Raw genomic sequence first — 7,378 nt, 5'->3', positions numbered from 1 at the left:
TTTTAAAAGCAACTCTCCACCCATATTTTGAAAATTAAATTGATCTACTTTAGAAGCTGAACTAGTTACTTGTAAATGCCTTTTTTTTTTTTTAATTAAAAGCCCAGATCTTTCCATATATATTGTTGGAGCCTTTCTTTTTCATTAACATTACTAGATACTCAGTACTGTGATTTTTGTGGGACAAAATTTCAGCTGGAAAACTACTGAAGTTCACAAACTCTTCATTGTAATTAAGAAAATGCTAGTACCATGTGTCTGATTTCTAAGAACAGAAAGAAAAAATATTTCCTTCTGCAGATTCCACTGAAGTTGGGCTGCGATGTTACTGCTTGCTCCTGGCCCCTAATTCTTTCAGTGGCTCATGAATATAGGACTGGGGTTCCTGGTTACAGGACACAGAAATGTTGAGTCAGGCTGAGGTTCAGGTGTAGCTTGACTTGGAGATGACAGTCATCACTCTCCCAGCTTGTCCGAAATGAGTTGGTGCAGAAGATACCGCAGTTTTAATGTTGCTGGTGATGCAATAGATGCTGCTATTGATGGTAAGCGAGCGGGAGCAGGAGACTGCTTGAAGTTTCAACGACTGGCCCAAGTAAACACTTGAATTCTTTTCCTACCTAAAACTGAGATGTTTTAGCTGGACAAAGTGGTGGTATTGGTACAGAGTCTGTCACTGGGATACAGAGCTCCTAGGTTTCAACTAGAATGGCCCCAGGGCTCTAGATAAGCCGCATAAAAGCACTGCAGATACGAATCAAGAAGAACTTTTATTATGTATAAAAAGAAGTCTTGTGCAAGCCAGCAAAATAAGCCCATCACACCTGTCATTTTTCACAGGAGGATGACAACATAAAATGTAGGTAGAGAAGTGTGACACACAGCTTTCCAGAGATTCAGATGAAATCAAATGAAGGAATGGAAGATGTGATAATTGCCCTGCTCCAAATAGTGAAAATAACAGGAATTTGTAGCTATGACATGGTTTGCCATGAAATATACTGGTTATATTGAAATTCCGTATAAACTGAAATGGTCTTTCCTAGTCTTCCAATAATGCCCAATGTTTTTTACAAAGGAATGTCAGAGCGAGTTGTTTCTACTCCTTACAACATTGCACTGTGTAAAATTAAAGTAGAGATGAGACAGATTCCTGCATTGATTACACACCCAGGATTGTCCGAGATCATATTCAAGATTTTGATGTTTTTTTTCATTTTTAGGAAACCCCGATCCTATTTGTTGTTGGTGAGATACTGAATTTCATTTAATAACTTGTTCCTGTCCCTTTTGAATATCTAATATGATATTTTATATGAATATTAGGGTGTGTATGAATACTGTTCATATTACCTGCTTCAAGAAGGCTGAAGGATCCAAACTTCTGCAAAGATGCAAATACTTGGTCATATTTCCCACAAGCCTCATGCAGCTATTATTCCAAGACGCATCATCTTAAAGTCCTGAAGAGAAAGCACTGTGGTTAATGCAGTTTGGCAAGTCAGTGTAATATTCCCTGCATTACCTTCACGTGGTTTAATGGAATGAGAAGCATGCACTCTGTGTCAAGGAAAATTACCTGGTGACCCTTGCTGTAGCTTGATGCCTGTTCTTAACTGGATAGCTATGAAATGGTGTGGAAAATCTTATATGAACTCCACTCCCCCTGGCTCTGTCCCATAGGAAACTCATTTCCTATCAGCTTTTCTATTAAAAAAAAAAATCTTGCTTTGGTGTTTTCATTTGCTACAGTATCACACAACAGAGCTCTCTGTTGAGCCTTCCTCCTGGCCTACCCCCCTGATGGAAAGATAGACCAATAATGGAAGTGAATACAGAAAAAAAATAAATACAGGGAAATGCAAAAGATACTTTTTTTATTGAAATGAGAAGCAAAGAGACTGTTGCAGTCCCTTTTTGAAGGAAGCAGTCTTCGTCTGCCCTCCTGAAATTCCTTCTTTCCTCAGAAAACAGATTTGCAGAGTGAATTTTTTAGATGTGTAATATAAGGGAACTCAATTTTACCGCCCTGCATGAATAAATAGATTAATTGTGAGTGACAGCTAGAAAATGAATTTCATGTTCTTGAAAGACACTGGATGATGTCAAAATCCTCTGTTGATTCACTTCAGAAGAGCCATCTTGGTCTTCCAAGAACCTCAGCCCCAACCAAGGGTTCAAACTGGCAAGCAGTGTGCAAGGCAGATAATTTTATTCTTTGGCTCATCTGTTCTGACTGCCCAGAAGATTCCCAGTCAGTGCCAGCCCCGGCAAGTGCACACAGAGATGCAACCATCCAACTTATCACTTAAGAGCTGGTTCTTCCCCTGCTTTGGTGGGGAATGTAGGCACCTGGTTGGGGCAGATCTCTGGAGCCTCACATGATGACGCTGCAAACGCATCCCTTTGCATTTCTGCCAGGAAACTTATTGGTCAGACATCTGCAGCAGGGCTCCTGCAGGACCCTTCTGCTTTGGTACCTCCCTTTCTGTGGGAAAGAGGCAGCTGGGTGCAAAGTACTGGGAAACGCACTGTCACACACTGCTGCCTCCACCCACAGCCTTGTGCTGTGCTCCCAGCCCAAGCCATGGTGAGCTCAGGAGCAGGAGCAGTCCGTGCTCCATGGCACAGGCATGGCTGCTGTGTGGTTAGGTGTGACTAGACCTAGGCTGGAAGCTTTCAAAGCTGGAAAGCTGCATACTGGCACATCCGACACAATAAGGGCTAGCACGCTGCTCATGCACATGGATGCTATTTTTGCAGCATGTTGGACTCATTAGGTGGGAGAGTCAGTGCATGAGAAAGGTGGAAAACAGTGAAGAGACAGGTCCTCAGCACCTCCCTTTGATGTCTCCGATAACATGAAAAGGAGCCTACGCCACTGTTCTGTTACAGTGACATTAAAAAAATCAAAAAAGAAATGGAAATCATCAGCCATAGAGGACATCCCTGCAATTTGGCTGTGCTCCTGATCCACAAAGCTACTTTTCTGGTTTCTCCCATTAGCCCAGCTGCAATATGTGCAGAGGCAGATTATGTATCAGGCCAAAATATTAACGTTCACAGCATTAATGCTTTGGAGCCTTTAAAATGAAGAGCGCCAACAGAAAAATCTTTTCAATCCTTTCATATAAAATCCCATCATTCTGAACTGACAAAAATAAATGCAGTGAACTTTCAGTGATATTGCACCATATAAAAAGGTTATTAAAAATGTATTTGAAGGACTAGCTTTGTCAATACTAATGCACTGAAGAAAGGGAGGGCTTCCCAGTTCAGGCACTGATGTACAGACATAGTGAGGGAGTGATTACTGCAGTAACAGAATCTGCTAGCTTTAAGTTAGACAGCATTTTTAGCCTTCATATGCAAAGAATCGCCTTCAATTATAAAAAGACGAGCCACTTAGTAATATTGAGGCAAACTAAGAATATGTCTTTAAAGAAATTCTGCCAAGTAGATATTGGTTTGGCTCTGAAAATGTGTTTGAAAAATGGGGTGGGAGAGATAAAACAGCAGTGTAGAGGAATATGGATAGGCATGTAAATGATTTATTGGTTTATTTGATTCTTATTTCCACAGTAATCAGAAGGGTTTTTAGAGATGATCTGTACACTCCCTAAAGTGATATGAACATAGCAACAAAGTGTCGTGCATGAAAATTTTAAAGCACAAATGCCTCCACTTTGAGAACTGGGTCCACTCTCTTATCTTGAATTCAGACACCTCTCACCGTGCCACTCATTTTGGACTAAACAACTATTTGATCAAGATTCAGTATTACTACTATGGGGTATTGGTGCTTGTCTTCCAAGACCAAACGAGAACCAGTCAATTTTGTTTCATTGATGTAAATGAGTCTAGAACAAAACAATAATAGAGAAAAAAGGCCAGTGTTTCAAACCTTTACATTCAGTCATTTAAGATGATTATAAGAGGGGTAAGAATTTATTTTTAAATTATAATTGTGGGTTTTTTTTTGATAATGCTCCCTCTGAAGAATACTGAAAACACTCTACTCCTCCCACTGGTATGTGCTGCCACTTCCAGTTTTGTTCTCCTCAAGTATCACAACTGGTGCATTTTTTTTGGTGTTTGAGGGAAGATGAACATCTTTGACTCCAGGAGTCAGTCCCTGATGAAGTGAGAAGATAAGTGCCACAGTCCTCAGCTGTGCTGACAGCTCTCACACAGGTGTTGTACAATCCTGTCTTTCTGAGCCTCAGCTCCTAAAGAAGCTGTGTTCTGCATTGCTTTCTTTTCAGTGCACAGTAGTCTCCTTTTCCCACGTTAACTGAATGAATGGAATGCCCATTAGCTCTTGAGGCCTGTGTGTCTTAAGGATGGAAGGGCTTTAAATAATAAACCCAGTACAATTGTTCTTGTTCAAAGAGGGTCCCTTTGAACTTCAGCTGGAATGTCTGGCAGCTCTTGCCCTAGTGGTGAAAGATCCATCCCCATCAGGACTTAAAAACCCTTTCTGGAATCCTTCCTGGCTCTTCTGCCTTCGCAGTTATGTGAGGCAGCAGAAGAACACAACGGTCATTTAGAGACAACAGTGTGGTAACATGTAATAGGTTTTCATAAAGGATATTTTTGGTTTGGTTTTGGACTTTTTGGGTGTTTGAGACTTTCTAAAAATAATGTATTAGTATGTTCTGGACTTCTGTGCATTGATGCACTTGCGTGACAGTCTCCAGCAAGGATTTCATTAATGTTTCCAAGTTCATAGATGGGCATGTGGTAACTCAGGCTGAGCATGAAAAGTGGCATGGGGGGAAAAAATTGCATGGTCTTTTGCAAGGCAATGGCATTTTTCTGCTTTCCAGGGTGTTGAAACTAATGACAATATTATCTTAATAGCAAATAATCTGCAGACCTTTAGTTTGCTACGATATAGTGCTCTTAAACTTCCACTGCATTACACACGTGCAAATAGGACACGCGCACATCCAGAAAAGCATTAAAGCTGCCGCCACTGGCAGTCATCACAGTTTTGAAGACTGAAAAGTCTGCAACCTGGCTTAGTATTGAGCATATCTCAGAGGAGATGTCCCTAAATTAACACAGCAAATAATGTATGATTAATACATACATCTGTAATTTTAACATGAGTATCTTCGTCATGACAACTAGAAATACAACTTAGACTTTCTTGTTATTCCCAGAGCTAGCAGAGAATAGGGGAAAAGTGCTTAGTGGATTTAAACACTTAATCTTCACTGAATATTTTCACAACACTTCAAATACACATGCATGTAATGAGTCTCATTCAACAGAGAAAATGGACCTGCCCCCTGTTCTTCTGATGACTGTATCTACCCTCCAGCTGCCGCATGGAGCTTTGTTTTATGAGTCAGCTATAATTTTTCAGTGTTTATTTCAAATTTCACTGATGTAATTTATTAAAAACTATCAGGGGGGTTAATGTGAGAAGATACTTTGAAGGAAAAAATCTTTGGGCAGAAATCACGTATTTACACATCTAGTGCCCAGGATACTGCAGACCCTGATGCTGCTGTAGACTTAAGAGGTTTATTTCCACAGTGCAACATTCTTTGTTCCAAGATTTTGCTACGCCAAGCCAGGTTTTATCCCCCATTGCATCCTTTTCCCATCCACTGATCCAAGTCTGAATTCTACATAAAGAGATATTAGCACAAAATGAAGACAGGGCCCCGAATATAGCTTTCTGACCGCAATAATTTTATCCGCCATGAAGTTCTAAAAAAATGTTCAGGCCATCATAAATCATAGACCTCTGGCTAATGTGTGCTGTTAGCAGTGATGATACCCAGCACCAGCACTGGACACCAGCGGTACACTTAGACGAGTCCAACAGCACGGCTGCCTTCCACCTTTTAGCTGTCCGCTGAAGCTTGTTAGAGCTGATCTGCAGGCACCAGGTGAGTGAACTACCCAGAAATCCTCTCTAGGGTCCATACTTCAAGGGTCACTCAACAAGTGATGCTCAGAGGCCCCGGGGAGCACCTTTGCCCCGCAGCAGCCTTGCTCCAAGTTCCCAAGAACACCCAACCTCTGCAGAAAAAACCCCCACTCTTTGTTACGACAGGGATTTTTTACTCCTGGCCGGTACAGATAAGGCTGTATGTCAGACATTGGCCCGCCTCCACACCGTATTTCTTCTCCGGTGCCTTTGCTGGCTGGGCCGGCCGCGCTCATTCCAGCAGCTTTATTTCCTGCTATTGCAGCGGGCCCAGGGACCCTCCTGCGGCCCGGGCTCTCCCACGGAACGGCGGCGGCCGCCGGGGAAGGCACGGAGCGGCACCCCGGCGCGGGCGGGGGAGAAGCGGGGCGGGGCGGGGGGACGGGCGCCCGCGGGCAGAGGGGACAAACAGGGCGGCGGGCGCGCTCCCGGCGAGTTCCGGCACTTTCCGGCGGGCCAGGAGCGGCTCCCGGCGGGCCGCGGGCTCCCCCCGGCGGCGGCGGCGGCGGCGGCGGCGAGGCCGCTGTGCAGGGCGGGCCCCTCAGGGGCCAGCGGAGGGCGGGACCGGCTGCGCCAGGCCCGGGGCGCCCGGCAGGGGGCGGCGGGGAGGCCCGGGACCGGTCGTTAGAGACAGCCGGAATGCATTTGGAGCGGCGGCTCCATAGCTCAGTGGTTAGAGCACTGGTCTTGTAAACCAGGGGTCGCGAGTTCGATCCTCGCTGGGGCCTGAGGGTCTTGTTTTGTTTTTTTGTTAATTTTTTTTTTTTTTTTTTTTTCAGAGTGGCACAGCTTCTGGCTGCACCCACGAGTAACGAGCCTGATTTTGGGTGTTTTGGTGGTGGCGGACTAGAGCATGCGTGCAAGCTCCGGGGGCTTCCTGTTAAAGGAAACGCTTTGGAAACAAATGCGTTCTGTAAAACCTGAATGTTAACATTACTAGCGGTCGCCAAATTAAACTCATGGCTGTGCTTCGTGCCGGCAGGAGGTGGCGGGGGGGGAACAATAACCTCTTTGGGAAGCAGCGTGGGAATGGCTGAGTAAATATTTGCACAGCTCATGTCACAATTTCCCTGATGGCAGCTTTGGCAAAATGCTGTTAGGGGTTTAAAAGGAACAAATTGCCCCTGAGTGGAGAATAAGCTGGACAGGATTATCTGAATCTTCACAGCTTGTCAGGCAAGCCAGGCTGTTGGTTTAGTTCTGTGCTGGAGGCTGGACAGCGGAGGTGCAACGATTCTTTGCCCTCTTCCCCCCGCCCCTCCCCCCCGCCCATTTTAGGGTATAGGAAGAGTTAGAAAGCTCCACACAAACCGCCTTGAGCACAACACTTCAAAGATATGCATTTGGGTTTTTTTCAGATACCCTGTCAGCAGGGTGCTTGGTTTCCAGCACAGCAAGCACGACAGCAACCGTTTTGGCCATCAGAGAGGA

At 44.5% G+C, this 7,378-nt stretch overlaps 1 non-coding gene across 1 annotated transcript; it reads left to right on the top strand.

The window, feature by feature from the left end:
• The first annotated feature begins 6,602 nt into the window (after window positions 1-6,602).
• On the top strand, window positions 6,603-6,675 carry TRNAT-UGU (transfer RNA threonine (anticodon UGU)). The gene has a single exon. It is a non-coding gene; the product is annotated as a tRNA-Thr (tRNA).
• The last annotated feature ends 703 nt before the right edge of the window (window positions 6,676-7,378 follow it).

Source organism: Chamaea fasciata, unplaced genomic scaffold, assembly GCF_029207755.1.
Source record: "Chamaea fasciata isolate MVZ Bird 193981 ecotype frontalis unplaced genomic scaffold, bChaFas1.0.hap1 SCAF_7, whole genome shotgun sequence".
In the NCBI taxonomy this organism is placed as follows: Eukaryota; Metazoa; Chordata; class Aves; order Passeriformes; family Sylviidae; genus Chamaea; species Chamaea fasciata.
This window is presented reverse-complemented; position numbering and strand designations above follow the sequence as displayed.